General features: G+C 45.5%; 1 protein-coding gene across 8 annotated transcripts in view; it reads right to left on the bottom strand.

Annotated features, from left to right (window-relative positions):
* The window catches only part of RCBTB2 (RCC1 and BTB domain containing protein 2), a 1,530,600-nt gene that overhangs the window by 107,146 nt on the left and 1,405,917 nt on the right, over positions 1-17,537 (bottom strand). The window lies entirely within an intron of this gene.

Below are 17,537 nucleotides of genomic sequence, written 5' to 3'. Positions count from 1 at the left end.
TTGGCATCTTGCAAAAACAATAAATAAAAAAATGTCGGCTGCAGGTAAAAAAAAAGATATGCAAGGTATTTCACAGTGGTCCAAGTCAGTCAGCAACCATCTTTGGTGGTGCTCAAAAACATGTGGAGGGTCGTTGGAAATTCTACTGGAAAAATGGTGGTCAGTAATGCTACACTGTAGCAACGTTCACCGCTGGACCACAAACCAACATTTCCACAATTGTGAACATGGCCATTTGTCCACAGAGGAGGCACGGAAGAAGAAGTGGTTGATTTCTTCATCACCCACTCACAAAGCCATTGAAAAGATTGTATTTGATAAAACTATAACAAGAGATTTGAGGGGACTCACGGAATTCTGCCACACAGGAGATTTGGAGGTGTTCCACAATATGTGCCTAAAGTACAGGCCAAAACGATTGCATTTTGGCATGGAGGGCATGATAAATCGGACTCTTCTAGCGGTCTTGGCACATAACCATAATGTTGGCCGTCAACAAAGTAGGACGACCGGAACTTTAGGGACGCTTCGCTACAATAAGGCCTTCACTAAAAGAAGTAAACAATGGGTGATCAAACCAGTGTTTGAGGATATGCAATATGAGTTTATTGAGAGACTTATTGTTGATGTCCTAGATAGGCACATACATGGAGTTGTGAATGAACCTGTGCAGGGGACAACTGCATTGCCACCCAACATTGCCTCTGTTCCATGTCCACCTAAAGCAGAGCTCATTGAGAAATACACATCACGGTTTAAATGATTGTAATTTGATTGTCTGTTCTCTCGAGTCTCCTCATGTCGCAGGCCCATTGAATATGTGTAGCTATGTATTGTGTAAATAAAAGTGATTGCTCAGTGTACATGCAATGTGTCTCTCCACCCTTGTTCATTTGCGCATTAAATTAAACCAAACAGTAATATAAATCATTTTTCAAAAAATATAGAATGTCTCCGTATTTATGGTTCGCCGGGGCTGCAAATGCACGCAGACAAAATGCAAAGATGGAGTGTAAATTTCAAGTCCTGTGAGATGGCCTTACACTGAATGTAGCTAACTAGGAATGTGTGCTCGTTCAAAGTGAAGGTCAGCTGCTTTGATTTTTTGCTCGGGTGCCGGAATGGCCCACGACTCAGTATAAGGTTCTATTGTTATTTGACCTTGACAGGCCGGGACCATCCCGAAAGACTTCTTTTTGGGGGTGTGGGGCAATAACGTAAGAAACGATAATGAATATAATTTCAGAAACGAAAGCCATTTAATGTTCGTTCATTAGAAGAAATAACGTCGGCATAGAAGGAGTGGTATTTCGGGGCTGCCCTACGCACAGGCACAATGGAAAATGCAAATATAATGTAAGTAACTCTTTAGATGAGTTTATACCGCAATTTAATTACTATACAGTAGCTTTAAAGACGGGTTAAGTTGTACTTGTTCGTTCTATGTGGCATATTGTTTTGTACCGCGCACTATCTTGAGGAGAACCATCTCCTTTTACGGAAGCACCTCAAAACCTTCCTCTTTGCTTCTGCTTTCTCTCTCCCTCTCCCCTGCTACAACTGGTCCACTGTCTGCGACCTCGGTCCTGGGCCCTTCCACTCTCCACCTGCACTGCCTCCCTGTCAACCCCTGCACTGGGGGACTGTCTCAGTATCCTACAGCCCCCCCTTGACGTATAATACCCAGTTGCACTGTCCTAGCTATGAAATAATTTCCCGACCTAATATATAAAATTAATAATTTTAATAAAGATCTGATGGTGAGACTAATTTCATTTTTTATGTTTTTAAAACAGGTACATCCTTCATTATTGTATGTGTCACGAGTACCAGACACCGGCGGATGGCTTTTACAACCGCCAGTTGCTTCTCCGCGTGAACAACGTTACCACCCTGACCATTTTATGGGACGATCGCCAAGTACAAGTATGCCCTTACGCGGTACTAACGGCTAGATGCAACATACAGACCGTTGTGGTGGCCTAGTGTCTCGTTGTTGGAACAGCCATGCGATTATCAGTGCGACCGAAGAGCTTATTTTATCGTAAACCAACACCCTGTGTACTGCACACGAACATCGCTTGCCTCAAGACGAACTATTTTGGATCAAGAGCAAAGAAAAATGCAAATCGCTGAATATTCTCTAAACATTTGATGTCCAATAAATGTACTTTGCCAAATGTACAATCTTGCCGTTTGCTTTTAAACCACAGTTTCATATTCCGAATTGTGGCGCTGTATTGTGAGATGATCTAAGACCCTGTGTACAGCAAAGGAACATCGCGTGCCTCAAAACGAACTTTTTGGAACGTGAGCAAATAAAAATGAAAATCGCTGAATATTCTCTAAACATTTGATGTCAAATAAATGTACTTTACCAAATTTACAATCTTGCGGTTTGATTTAAAAGTACAGTTTCATATTCCGATTTGTGGCGCGCTGTGTTGTGAGCTGATCTGTGTTGGTTTCCGGGTTCTGTGTGGAGTCGCGTAGAAGACGCCTGGGCGCGTTTGCCTACGCAGCACAGTCACGTCATGGATAGAGGCGGGGAATATGAATGTTTTGATAAAGTCTGTTTCAGGGGCGGGGGATTTGATTTAGTGCCGCAAAAGCAGGTGAGCCAGGTCGATGGGGGGAAATGATAGGATTATCAGAAAATGGCGGCTGATTTCGAGTGCGTTAATGGACGAAAAGTCGGGTAAGGTCCATAGGAAAGTTTTCTACGATCTACCGATTTATGCTAAACACATGGCCGAACCGTACGGACAATAAAAAAAAAGTCCCGGAACTATCCTTTAATTTAAGTCCGACATTAAGAGAGACGGATTTCATAAGCCTTCACATCCTATCAAATAGCTCATCAGGTATCCTTCTGTCAAAGGCTGGCGCCCACTGTCCACTAAGCCCCACTGTCGTCTCCGGTGTCTTCTCAATAATCATTTTATATTATAATGAGACAAGTAACTTACCACAGCCATATAAGTTAATTATATAAGCCAGTAACTCACTTACGGGGGGCTCAAATGGATAGCAGTCCCACGTCTTGGATACCACCGCCCTCAGCCTGTGAAACTGGAGTATCCCCTCCCTACAGGTTTTCAGCATTAGAAATTGGCCTTCAGGGAACAAATCTCCCAGGAACCTGTATCCCAGCCTTTCCCACTTGTTGCTGAGCGCCACATCCCAGGTAGGATGGAGTTCAGGGAATATCCATACCGGGACCCATTTATAATATGTGTTCAGTGTCCCTGTTCTCAGAAATATAGCCTGCCATGCTGCTATTGTATTCTGGGCAGAGTCAAATGGACAGTCATCTTTACAGGTGGAGTGCAGCAGCAGAGTTCGCAGGTCTGACGACCCGACTGCTGATCGCTCTAGTTTCAGATGTGGTGGCGCCATTTCAGTCCCGTACCAGTATGACACAAATTTCACCTTTGCCGCAAGTCAATCTACATCAAAATGTGGATTCATACATACTACTGCACCTTAGGCACCCAGTATCTTCAGTCCCTGCAGTGGTGGAGGTGGTTGAACAATATGGAGTCGAATCTAGTTTTGAAATCGATAAGAGTAACTCCATATTGTTCCCATTGGACCAGATGGGGGAGGGTGCCGCGCAGAGGATTGCCCCATTGGACATGAACATTATTGAAGATCGTCTCCGTTATTTGGGGATAAATGTCACAAGGGAAATGCGCGGGCTATACGATGCAAATTTTCGTCCACTCCTACAGAAATTGTTTGGGAATATGGAGAAATGGGGGAAATTAACGATTTCATGTTTAGGGAGGAAGAATGCTATTAAAATGATATGATATGGCATTTATAACACAAATGAACTTCCTCCCCAGGAGCCTGTACTAATTTCAGATGATCCTTATACAGATTCCCTACTCTATGTTTAGGGAGGTGAAGGGGTGCCTTCTGAAGTTCCTGTGGCAGGAAAAGAAGGCACTAATATGAAGTGGCAGGTGGACAGGGGAAGATGCTGCACATGTGTTACTTCTAAGGTAAGGGGTAGTGTTTCTCATGCTCCTTGATTACAGCGTCAAAAACACTTTGAAATTGCTCCCCCCTGCAGAGTGGTGTGTTGCAGTATATGCAGAGGACTGTTGTCTTTCGAAAGATATGGATCAACAGCCTCTTTTATTGCTTGCAAGGTAGCTGGTGGGATTTTGTGTACCACAGAAGTAGGTTGTGTGGTTACAGTATTGGTTAAGCAAGATGAGCTGGAGGAAGACAACAGCTATGGATAAAGACTTCCTCAAGAACATTTTGTCTCTTCCAGTGGATGAGCAAACTGTCCTTGATCAAACTCACCAAATGATCTTTAAAACTGCTAGAACTATGGGAGACATTTTCTACAAGGATGCCAAAATAACCCTGCTTCATGCTCTCTCCTCCTCCACCTTGACCAATCAATGATCCTTTAAGGAAGTCTCCTCACGGGCTAGGGCCAAGGGAATTACATACTGCCCCAGTTTGCTCCTCTTTTCATATAAAAACTAAAACTGGATCATCGCCTTGTGAAGTGGAACACTTAATGGACACTGCTCAAGATAGCACCTCCCATCCGTGCAGACCCAGAATAGCCCCTGGAGGTTGGAACTGGGTTGGAAAACCTAGGAGGAATTGCCCTCCACGTGAAGGGGCTAGGCAACTAGCATCTTCTGAGACACAGCCTACATGAACTGCTTCAAATTTAACATCCATTTATTTTGGTTCCAGTGTGAAGTGGAGCAAGCTCATACCGATTGCCCCTGTGAATACTGTACTCTGCTAACCCCCATGGCAATTGTTACAGTTCTCTATTCAACTTTTATTTCTATCCTTTTTATATTGCACATGTCGTGATAATAGTTGCTTCTTCTGATGGCAAACATGTGAGGGAACTCAATGGTGCAGCAAGGGCCTCAGCAACTCCCACGGGGGCAGGGGTGTCACCCCATATTGTGGAAGCCCATAAGACTTGTGCATGCACTGGGACTTCAAAAATACCTAATTTCTTTTGTGACTTGAGTTGGAGGAGCCAGGGCTGCAATGTGCAGGTGAGGAACCAGGAAGTCCTCCCTGCTTCCTGGTTCATGTCTGCGTAGACAGTGGGAGCCAGGGCCTTGCCTGGAGAGGAGTCCCTTGGGGACAGGGCAACGGATTCTGGAAACTGGCAAGAAAAAAGAAATGTTTCTGTAAGTGGGCGTGCATGTGTGCCTGCAAGTGTATTGCATGTTTATGATGAATGTATGTATGTATGCGTGCATGCAAGGGTGTGCATTATGTAATGTTTGTCTGAATTAGTGTATGATGTATGGGTGGCAGGGTGCATGTGTGAATGAGCAAGTGTATGGTGTATGGGTGCGTGTCTGAATGAGCAAGTGAATATTGTGTGCAAATGAGCGAGTGAATGTATGTGTGCTTCTGCTAGGCAGAGAAGCTAATTTTGGCAGGTTGACACAGAGGGTAGGTGCATGGGGGGTGCGCTATTATGTTAATGTTAAAGGTATTTGTATAGCGCACCGTCACCAACAGAGTTGGTCCCAAGGCGCTCAGGCAGATCTGTAAACAAGAAGGTATGTTGGGTTAGTAGTGTGAGGAGGGAGTAGGATAGTGCGAAAAGTGGTGTGCTGTTGGCGGCTTCAGTTCGGTTTACACCGTGCACTGAGCTTTGGTGTGAGTATCGGATTGGTGTGCTGTTGGTGCAGCTTTGTGTTTGTTTGTTGTTGCGGTGTGGTGAAGTGCGTGCGTCTTGCTGTATGAGAGGTGGTTGTGTATGTTGCTATGTAAGTTAAGTATGCAGAGTTTGAGCTTTTTTGGTTAGTGGGTTATAGGTCTCGGAGCTGACCTTAACAGTATGGTTATATGCCTAGAGTTAAGTGTCCTGTGCGGTGGGGCAGAGGCCAAGGTCTCATAATACACTACGTTTCACCATACAATGGACAAAGATGGAGGATATCCCTTGAGTTGAGAGTCCTGTAAAGTGAGGCAAAGGACCCGGTTCCGCAATAAGGGTTTCCGCTTATGCTAGGCATAGATGGAGGCTACACCAGGTTAGACTTCACATCCTAGTCATATGCGGCACAGGGTAGTGTTTCGAATTCTATCTAGGTGTCGCACAATCTAATATTCACAAATCTATCTAGATGCGACGCAGGCTAGTGTTCACAATTATATCTAAGTGTGGCCCATGCTAATATTCACAGTTCTGAGTGTGGGACTTGCTAACTTCACAATTCCTTCTAAGTGCAACGCTAGTTAACCTTCACAGTCCTATCTAGATGCGACGCAGGCCAACGTTCACAATTATATCTACGGGCGGCACATACTAGTATTCATAAATCTATCTAGATGTGTCACATGCTAATATTCATAAATCTATTTAGATGCGACGCAGGCTAGTGTTCACAATAATATCTAAGTGTGGCACATACTAGTATTCATAAATCTATCTGGATGTGATGCAGGCTGACGTTCACAATTATATCTAAGTATGGGCGTGGGAGGCAGGACATAGGAAGGGAAGCTGGGACGCGGGTTAGAGAGCTCGTGGTGGCAGGCATGGGTGAACCAGCGCCATGATGGTGGAAAGGGGGGCCGGTGGACCACGCAGCACAGGCTCACCTGATGCCAAGTTGGAAAAAGCCACAGGGAGCTAGACCCTCGCATGCACACACGGGCAGATTGACCAATAGGGTCCGGGGGAGGGCGCGGGAGGCTGGACATTGGAAGGGAAGCTGGGATGCGGGTTATGGAGCTTGTGGCGGCAGGCATGGGTAAACCAGCGCCATGATGGCGGAAGGAGGTCCGGGGGACCACGCAGCACAGGCTCACCTGATGCCAATCTGGGAAAAGGCACAGGGAGCCGGCGTGCAGAGGGTTAGGCCCTTGCATGCACACACAGGCAGATTGACCAATAGGGTCCGGGGGTAGGGCGCGGGACATAGGAAGGGAAGCTGGGACGCAGGTTATGGAGCTTGCAGCAGCAGGCATGGGTAAACCAGCATCATAATGGTGGAAAGGGGAGCCGGGGGACCACGCAGCACAGGCTCACCTGATGCCAAGTTGGAAAAAGGCACAGGGAGCCGGCGTGCAGAGGGTTAGGCCCTTGCATGCACACACGGGCAGATTGACCAATAGGGTCCGGGGGGAAGGCGCAGGAGGCTGGACATTGGAAGGGAAGCTGGGATGCGGGTTATGGAGCTTGCGGCGGCAGGCATGGGTAAACCAGCGCCATGATGACGGAAGGAGGTCTGGGGGACCACGCAGCACAAGCTCACCTGATGCCAATCTGGAAAAAGGCACAGGGAGCCGGCATGCAGAGGGTTAGGCCCTTGCATGCACACACAGGCAGATTGACCAATAGGGTCCGGGGGTAGGGTGCGGGACATAGGAAGGGAAGCTGGGACGCAGGTTATGGAGCTTGCAGCAGCAGGCATGGGTAAACCAGCATCATAATGGTGGAAAGGGGAGCCGGGGGACCACGCAGCACAGGCTCACCTGATGCCAAGTTGGAAAAAGGCACAGGGAGCTGGCGTGCAGAGGGTTAGGCCCTTGCATGCACACACAGGCAGATTGACCAATAGGGTCCGGGGGGAAGGCGCAGGAGGCAGGACATAGGAAGGGAAGCTGGGACGCGGGTTATGGAGCTAGCAGCGACAAGCATGGGTAAACCAGCGCCATGACGGTGGAAAGGGGACCCGGGGGACTACGCAGCATAGGCTCTGCCTTTTTAAATGGGCATCCATGATAAAAACAAGGATATCTGTTATTACATGGATAGACTAGCATTTTGGTGTAGCCAGTCTAGCTATGCCTTACTGGGGCATGATATTTCTCAATGGGGATCTATATAAAGCAAGCTTAATAGGTGTTATTATGTGGCTAGAGTGGTATTTAAGTGCAGCCAGTCTAGCTATTTCTTACTGTAGTCTGGCTCTTTTTTTAACTGGGAATCTATGATAAAGTAAGCATGATAGTGTTATTATCTGGCTAGACTGGTATTTTGGCACAGCAGGTCTAGCTATTTCTTAGTGTGGCATGGTAATATTTACTGGGCATCAAGGGTAAAGCAAACAATGTTATTAAGTGTCTAGACTGGCCTAAATTATGCAGCCAGTTTGCACATGTTTTCTTACGATGCCATGCCATTTTTAATGTCATTACGTGGGATACTGCCATTTAATGGCAAAGCCAGCATGGACATGTTTTCTTATAGTATCATTACCAGCATTATGTTCTTATATCGGAATACTGGATATATATATACGTGGATATATATATACGTGCAGCCATTATGGAAATGTATGGGCACATCAAGCATGAACATTTTTTTCTCCTGGCATATATTGTGGGCAAAAGCATCATGAAGGTTTGTTGGGAAATGCTCCTGTGCACTGTTGGTGACTTGCATCTATTGGATTTTTAGATTAGAGTTACGCTACAAAATCAGTTGCAAATGGTGTGGATTTTTACCCAATTCATTTACAGAAAGTGTGCTGCATATTGCACCATTGTAACCTGCCACCAGCTGGCCCTACTTCTCTTATTGTTATTTATTCTATTACCCCATGTACTGCACTGTCCCTTTCCCACCTCCCACTCCGCACTTTTCCTCTTCCCCCTTCCCCTGCACTTGCGCGATCTGAATGACACTCAGCCTAGTAGGATTGCTGTCTCGGTCTTCCCTCTGTTCCCACTCCCTGCTGCATCGCGCCTTGAAACACTTGTGTATAGGCGCGTTATAAATGCCAAATCATATCTTATCATTCTAAAAATGTTCTCAGCGGTTTGGAGGGTAGACGCTCCATCACTAGCACATTTCTGGGAAAAGTGTACCCCACTCCAATTAAGAAAATCACCAGCTCTCACTGGGTGAGTGGATATGAATATGTGTGTGCAAGGCTGGGGCTCAGGCAAGGGGCATTATAGCATAGACATTTTCTTACATGTTTTACTGGCATTTTTGGGCAAAGCCAACCTGATTAATGTTATTACATGAAGGAGTGTTTGGATGGGTGTTTATAGAACAATGGAGCAGGAAGGCTGGAAATGTTTTTGTTGTGGCATGACATTTTTGTACTCGCATAAGGAGCAAGGCCAATATGATGTGTTGTTACATGGGCAGGGTGGGAGCACTTGTGCAGTGTAGCAGATCAGAAGGATGAGACAGACTTGGGTCCACCATGTTTTAACTGTACATTATTCAAAATAAAGAGAAATTCCCTTACTTTCCCTAATCTAAGGGTTGCCCTGCCTAACCCAACTAAAACTAGTGTGCTCGTCATCAGGGTGGAAGTCCTAAATCAAACGTCTGTCCTCAGTCCCAAAACTAACTTGTCCTGACACCGACATTAACCAACTAAAGACCAGGAGAATGACCCCATTCTCCTTTGGCGCAAAGATATCTTTCCAGCTAAAGTGTTCAATATATAAGCTTTAAATAGCCTTTGGCTATTTTCTTCACCAGTTCCTTCAGTTCTTTCATAGAACTTGTCCACGTCCTATTTTGTAATCCTCTTGGCTTCCTTAAAGTTTTCTTCTCGGGGGTATGGACCCCTATTTTCTTCTTTGTCTTGTACTGGTCAATGAACACTGTCTATTTCTCCTTAGGTATTATTAGGGTTTCTGGTTTTCAGTGTTTATGTTTTGTCAATGTCAGTGGTGGTTTTCCAGTGTTTTCACAAAATGAAGAAATTTGGTGTACATCAGTGTTTACACATTGTAACAGGGATAATGGAGCGCAACAGTGTTTTCCCAGTGTATACGAAAAACATGTTTAATCTACATACTTTTTGGGGAAATATCATGGGATATACAATGTTTACAATGGACAGTCTATTGAAGGAACAGTCTCTCAAACGGGCTAGCCAAATGTGAGCAACCTGGGGGTATTCTCACTCCTCCTCCCTCTCGATCCTCTGCTCAGGTGGCCAGGCGACACCCATTGCTGTTGGAACCAGAACCTGGGGGTGGACAAGCGAGGGAGGATCACCTGGGTGGAGGGTCCTTGGGGATTAGGAGTGGGGTACCCACGGGTGAGATTCTGTAATCCCCTTTTCCTACGGACAGTAAAACTACCCTTACCCCTCCCACAACCTCTTTAGGTTGCGCTAAAACATCTTCCCTCATTATCAAGAAGATCAACACTTTCCTTAGTTTAGTCAGTGTAAAGGACGGAAATAGGTTTTTGACACAAGACGTTGGATTATTTAATTTCAACGGTCATCCTGATAGAACCCATAGTGTTTAGTTGACGCAGAGAAACCCCTCTTAGAGATAGGGACAGGTATGTTTTCCTTTTCATTTGATAACAATAAAAGTCTATAGAACCCATCATGGCCCCTATGTGTCAGTCTCATACTTCCGCCCCCTTACATTTGTGAGACAAGAATCCACTATTTGTGGGATGACACCAGGTGATTTTTGCCCCTTTAGGAGCCAGGCCAGTAGGCATCCAGATGCATCCCCCTCACCACAGATACTTTGTGTATTGTATACAATCATGTCTTCCCAGTGGATGTTGTGTCTGTAACATAGGCTCCCTAAATAGTTCAGCCTGCACTTCTAGTCTCTTGTGCAGAACTATTTCCTCATGTACTGCACATCCCTGATACCACGAAATGTATCCCTCTCAACTATCCCCTTAACTTCCCACTTTGTTCCCGCCAGAGCTCTGCGAAGTGTAGGTCTTCTATCATCTGGCTCAGGGATAATGACGCTTGGACTTTGTAGGCAGCTTTATGTTTGATCTATCCAGGTTTGGATCAAGCAGGCAGTTAAAGTTACGGCTCCAGATGAGTTCCCTATACCGTTAGCCTCCTATCAGTTCAATGATCTCAGGGAAAGAGCATGTTACATGTATAAGGAGCATGGTAATTAACCAAGCATATGTCCCCCTCATCCTATTGGAAGCCTGTTATTACCCTCCACTACCAGCGCTCTCCCTTCTTTGTCTTTGAGAACTTTAGAGATCTGTAACAGGACTCCACTCCCTATCCAGATGAGGTCACCTCTCGAAAAGGATGAGTAGGATGTACCTTGTAACCCCACGCCTCCAGTTAGCTTTTATTTTGTTAAGTTCTGTTGATGTTAGATGCTTTTCTTAGATGAATGCTATCTGTACACACACCTCTTAATGTACTCTCCATGTTTCCACCTTTTAAACAGCATGGCCCATTCCTATGACATTTTACGTAATTATTTTATTAGTTCACATTTTTTCTGAGCCTTGAATCCCTGCTGTCTCCCTTCCCATGCATCCCATGAGGGTGCGATTGCCAGAACCAAGACCTTGTCGGTCGAACTATATCCGTATCTCAACACGCCCCTCGCCCCCGCCCTACGCCCTGCCTCTCCATTCCTAGAACCTCCCCAACAACATTACATAACACTCAACCATAAACATAACTCAATGACGTGAAGACACATCTCAAGAAATACCTGTAGTCTATGTGCCTGGCACCTGGTAGTCACCACCGAGGGAGGACTGCTGGTTCCCGACCTCCATGAGGAGGATGTGTTACCGCTCCCAGCGCCATGCAGGTGAACTAGTTTAGTTTATTATTTGTAGTGACCCGAGGGTATTCAGGCGCAAGGCATAAGGATATTCAAAGCTTGGTTACAACATGTGAAATGCATTTGTGTGCAGGTGCCGATTGGTTACATGTGGGCACAATAAAATTACGATATATACACAATAATATTACGATGTATGCAGGTAGGTACATTGAGGCATGCATAGTTTTACACAGTAGTTGGTGTGGTTGGTGCATGCAGTGTAGAGATAGTTGCCGGGCAAAGTCAGCAAGGTGTGTGGCTAGATGTCGGCATCTTTGAGCCAGCTGGTGATGCTCTGGCGTAACTTGTGATAGGTTTGATCGATTCTTAGAGGGGATGGTAGAGAGTTCCATAGGAGTGCTGCCTTGACCTGGAAGCTGCTGCCTCCGATTTTTGCACGTTTGTATCTAGCGACCCAGAGGTAGTTGGTGTTGGTGAGTCTGGTGATTCTTGAGGTAGGCTTCAAGGTGAATCTATCGGCTAGATAACGGGGTGCTGCATTGTTCAAGCATTTGTGGGTGAGGGAGGCAGTTTTTAGTTTTATTTTGTCATGAGTGGAGAGCCAGTTGTTGGCTCTTCTAGTATTAGAGATATATACTCTCTTGGGGATTCCTAGGGCTGCTCTCAGTGCATTATTTTGTAGGAGTTGGATTTTTTTGATGGTTTGTTTATTGGCTCCTATGTATAGAGCGTTGCAGTAGTCCAGCCCGGATAAGATGAGGGCTCTGGCTAGGGTGATGCAACTGTCCTGTGACAGGAAGGACTTGCCTGCTCTAATCAACTTGCATGTGTATGCCGTGGCCGATGCCAAGGCTTTGCCCCGCTTGTTGAGGGAGAGAGTGGAGTCTAGATAGAAACCCAGAGTTTTAACCTCCTTGGAGACAGTAATAATATTGTTGTCTATGTTGAATGCTGAGTATTTGGAGCTGAGTTTTTTGAGGGTCGCGGGAGTGCCCAGGTTGATGATCTCTGTTTTTTCATCATTCAAGCATAGACCGTGGGTGGCCATCCATGCCTGGATGATTAGATATATCCTGTTCACCAAGGCCAAATCCTTGTCGTAATCACCGGTAAGCGGTAGGAGAATCTGCATAGTTAGTGTAGGTGACACCCAGAAGGTCCAGATTATCGAAAAGGGGCTTGGTGAAGATATTGTAGAGGGTGGGTGAGAAGCAAGATCCCTGGGGCAATACGCGAGTTATGGGGATGGGGTTGGCTGCTGCCATAGGAGAGAAGACCCTCATAGTCCTGTTGGTTAGGAATGATTGTATCCATGCTGTGGCTTCTTTAGAGAAGTGAGCTGCCGTGTCCAGGTGACTGCATAGGACCCTGTGGTCGATCAGGTCGAAAACAGCTGATAAATCCAGGAGTAAAAGGAGGGCTGATTTCCCTTCATCCCGGAGTTCATATATCTGTGACTTTTGGTCTATGAGGGCTGCAGTTAGCTATTAAAGAGATAATTCGCAAAAAAGGATAGAAAGTAGAGAATAAAGAAGAGTATTATAAACCAACTCTTTATCTGTTCCGCCTCTGTTCTGGTTTGGCCTCACCTCAACATAGCATGCTTAATACGAGTTTGATAGCCTCAAAGTTGTGTTGATGTTGCTGCACTCTCTTGGTATAATCTGGGAACACCATAACTGAAGCGTTGTACTGGGCTCTTCCTCCAGGTTATCAGCAGGTTTGCTTCCTGATTTCGATAATTGAATATCCTGTCCACGAAGGTCCTGGGGTCTGGTTCCTGGTGGTAGTATCCACGAAGAGACTGTGGGCCTGTTCCACCATGAACCAACTCGAGAAGTCTTTGGTCCCAAATGTCTCCGGCAACCATTGCTCCAGAAAATGTTCCATGGAACCCCCTTCTTCACCTTCTGGAAGCCTGACTATGCGCAGGTTCTTTCTCCTGGAGCTTTCTTCTGCATTCTCGGCTCTCGCTTCTAGGGCCTTTGTTTTTGCAGTACATCAGAAAACTGCTTTTTCAGAAATAATTCTTCCCCTTCTAATGTTGTCACCTTTGAGAACATTGCCTACTGTCTTTTGGTGATCGTGTGCATGTCAATTCAGAGTAAGTTCATTTCTTCACCTATGGTGCCCATCTTGGCCTCCAGGACCACCTGGAAGCTCTGTACCGCTGCAATTCGGTCTTTTAGGCTCAGTTGATTATCTGTCTCTGAGTCAGGATTTGCTGCAATTCAAGGAGTTTATGTTAGACCAACCAGTGTTGCATACTTATCCATATTAGGTTGTTGGGGTCCAGCCTGCCCTCCCTATATATCCACAATCTATGTTGCTGGAATACCTCTGATGGATTGTCTCCTTTCGCTGGTAATCCATGGCGACAAGCGCCTGCTCTGCAACCGTCTATTGAGCCTCTACCCTTGAAGGGTAGAGTTTGATGTCGACGTCTAGTTCGGCGTTTGCCACACGATTAAATGAGCTTTATGCCCAGTGATTGCAGCCTCCTCTCTGGACTCTGTGACACTGCTACCTAAGCTGCTCCTGTACGTCAGATTAACCCCTCTTCCAGCGTCCCCAACTGGCTTAATGTTCCAACAGCAGTCCCAGGCTCCCCCGTCTTGGGGCGGGGGAAAAGAGGCACCCGCTCGTGTGTGTCAGCAGTGGCGTAGAGTGCAGTGAGGATTGTGCTGCTCAAGCCTGGGGCTCTGCCGTTTGCAACCTCACAGTGTCAGCATCCAGTGGCCATTTTAGGGTCAGGGGACCCTTACACCGGGCCTCGGATCCTCCACTGTAGGGGCTCCACAGTGCACTGGCTGTGTTCCCCCAATGAGCATGGTCTCAGGTGCTTACCTAGCAGGGACTTGGGTGTCTTTCTGACCATCTGCATCCCATTTTTCCTTCAGATGGATCAACTGACTCAGGAGGAAGCCATGTTGGTCTACCGACTGCATTTGCACCTGTTCCAGCACCAATTATTCACCAGAACACTAGGGGACGCAGCCGCCTGATGCACCAAATGTTCCAGAGAAGTATTTTGTTAGTCAGTGTCGGTGTGGTGGTGCATTGACATTATTTTAGGATTTCGAAAGGCAATGGCAGGAGCTCTTAGGTATCTGTCTACATATGCTGACTACACCACTAAGTTGCATGATTTTGAAACCGAACTGCAAGGAGAGTTCTCCTTCATGAAAAAACTATCTATAAGCGATCATGCGCTTTACTTTTGGAGTTCAAAGCTAAGTCAGTCCCTCCTGAATTTTGTACTATTCTGGTCAAAGTGCCTGTAGCAACCAAGTGCCATCTTATGCAGAGTTTAACCATCTAAAATATAATTAAAAAAGAGGCTTGGAAACTCCATGAAAAAGCTTATAAAGATAAAATTACAGATACTAAGTTAACATATTATAATGACTAGACAGACATTGCAGGAAATAAAACCAAGGAACTCTTCTGCCTCTTTAGGTCATGGGAGAAACCGAGTGTACTAAATCATACCATTATCCCTACCCAGGATGATTGCATTAGAACTCAGAAAGCAATCTCTGATAAATTACTATGTGCCCAAAATAAAATCAGAAATGAGTTAGACAGTCAGAAATGACATACAGACCCCTCTACCATAGGGAGTGTTGAGATGAGTCAAGGCGACAAACCCCTCATTTGCCAGGGACAAACCTAAGGTTTTCAATTCCCTGCAATATCAGTTACCGAAATCATCAATATCATGGGAGCTATGAACCCCACTAGCTGTCCAGGGGATCTTATCCAGTCTAAGATAATTCTGGGTTATTGGGATATCTTTGCACCGTTTCTGTGCAGATTTATCAACACTTCCTTTAGGCATTGCACTGTCCCGCAAGCTATTAAAGCTGTGGCGGTGACACCCTTATTGAAGAAGGCAGGTCTGGATCCTAAGGATGCCACAAACTTTCGGCCTATTACGAATACCTTGTTTTTACTAAAACTGGTTGATAAGGTGGCCACAACCCACCTCCAACTCCATATGGAAAACTCTGGTCGATTACATGGAAGGCAATCAGGTTTCCGCCTTTTTCACGGTACGGAAAGTGCTCTGGTGGAGCTCCAGACCTACATGATGACTTTAGTGGCGAAAAGTAGATCAGGGTTGCTGGTATTATGGGATCTGTCCGCAGCTTTTGATCTGCTAGACTATGGGATCTTACTAAAGCGGCTGCGAGACACGAGTGGACTTGCCGATAAGGCAATAAACTGGGTCAAGTCTTTCTTGGAAGACAGAAGATCTAGGGTGTACTGGGGAGACTCATCCTCTGAGGTGGAAACCATTATGTGTGCTGTTCCCCAGGGGGCGTGCTTGTCCCCTCTACTTTTTAACATTTATATAGTTCCCCTATGTAGAGAACTAAAAAGACTGGCTTTTTCTTCACAAATTATGCGGATGATTTCCAGTTGTCACTGGAGTTGTCGGGAGACTACCAGGAGGATCAGAACAAGCTTGGTGAGGGCTATCAAGTTATACAAAACTGGATGAGCACAAATTGGCTGTGCCTAAATGCAGGAAAAACAGAACTTATGAAGTCTAGGGAAAATGTTGCCCCCAGCTTTTCCAGTTTTCTGGTGGAAGGCAGCCAGATAGCGGTAGTCAACAAGGTAAAGACCTTGGGCACATACTTGGAAGCCACCCTGAATGCAGGTGCCCAGGTAAATGCCATCGTGAAAAACACCCAATATTATTTCAGAGTGCTAAGGCAGGTGACTCCGTTAATTTCTAAAAACAATCGAGCTAAATTGGTTAGGGCCATTATTCTTCCATGTGTGGATTACTGCAATGCCTTACTGGGTGGTGCCAGCAAGGAAGACATTCCTAGACTGCAAACAATCCAAAACGCGGCTGTCCACATTGTTTACGGCATGAAACGGAATCAACCGACTACTCTCGCTAGGAAGGAGCTGCACTGGCTGCCTATATCAGCTAGGATCACTTTCAAATTACTGACCCTCTGTCACAAGTGCATTTACGGATCTGCACCCAGCTATTTGAAGGAAAAAGTGTACCTATATAAGTCTGCTAGAAATCTTCGATCCTCCTCTGTTCAACTTTTGAAAGTGGCTAGGGTCAAGAGAGCGTGGGGAAACGGACTCTCTTTTCCAGTGCTTGTGGCATACACATGTAATGAACTGCCCCAAATACTCAGGGAAGAAATTAATCACATAGCCTTCAGAAAATCATTGAAAACGACACTGTTTATGTAAACTGTTGGCTGTTTATCTGTCTCTCTTTCTGTCTGTGAGCGAGCACCTAGATGCCTTAGGGCTTTGGCGCTATATAAATGTTGTAACATAACATCTTGTTAGAAAAAATAAAGCCACAGCTGTTAAGCCTTCTGCACTTTAAGACAAAATACATGTTTGATGAGCAAAAAGTTGGAAATGTATGCAGAGAATATAATATTAAGTAATACTTTTTTTTCATTCATGTTTGCCAGAAATGGTACATTGACCTAGAAGGCAGAGGAACAAAGTGTTATTCTTCTCTTGACAAAAAAGAACGTTAACATTGAGAGAAGATAGAAAATCGGCAGTCTTTAAACACTGAACACAGAAATGTATCAGAACAAGCCTTCTCACACCTCAGTGCTCATCAGGCCTCACTTTTGTCTCCTTCTCAAGTCTCATTGCTCCTCCTTACTCATCACACATTGTAGGACATTATCATTCATGCTCCTCACATTTCATCCTTAGTTATCCTTCTCCTCAGTCATTAGTTGTTCCCCTCACCCTCACACTGCATACCTTAATACTTCTCACAATTCATGCATCAATCATCACACAGTCATCAGCCACTGGCAACAGTCATCAGAGGTTGGCATCATGAATGAATGATCTTCTTCACACCTCATGCAATGCTTCCTATGCTGTGAGGCACGAAACAGATGTTCAACTGAATGCAACCTTAGTATTTGCACACTTGTACTTCTATACAAAGTTGCAGGAAGACAATACATTACTGTGCAGCACATTACAATGAGTGAGGAGAATGAATGACTTCT

The sequence above is a fragment of the Ambystoma mexicanum genome, chromosome 7q (assembly GCF_040938575.1).
Source record: "Ambystoma mexicanum isolate Mex_15411 chromosome 7q, UKY_AmexF1_1, whole genome shotgun sequence".
In the NCBI taxonomy this organism is placed as follows: domain Eukaryota; kingdom Metazoa; phylum Chordata; class Amphibia; order Caudata; family Ambystomatidae; genus Ambystoma; species Ambystoma mexicanum.
The sequence above is the reverse complement of the archived record's forward strand: the minus strand, read 5'-3'. Positions and strand labels throughout refer to the sequence as shown.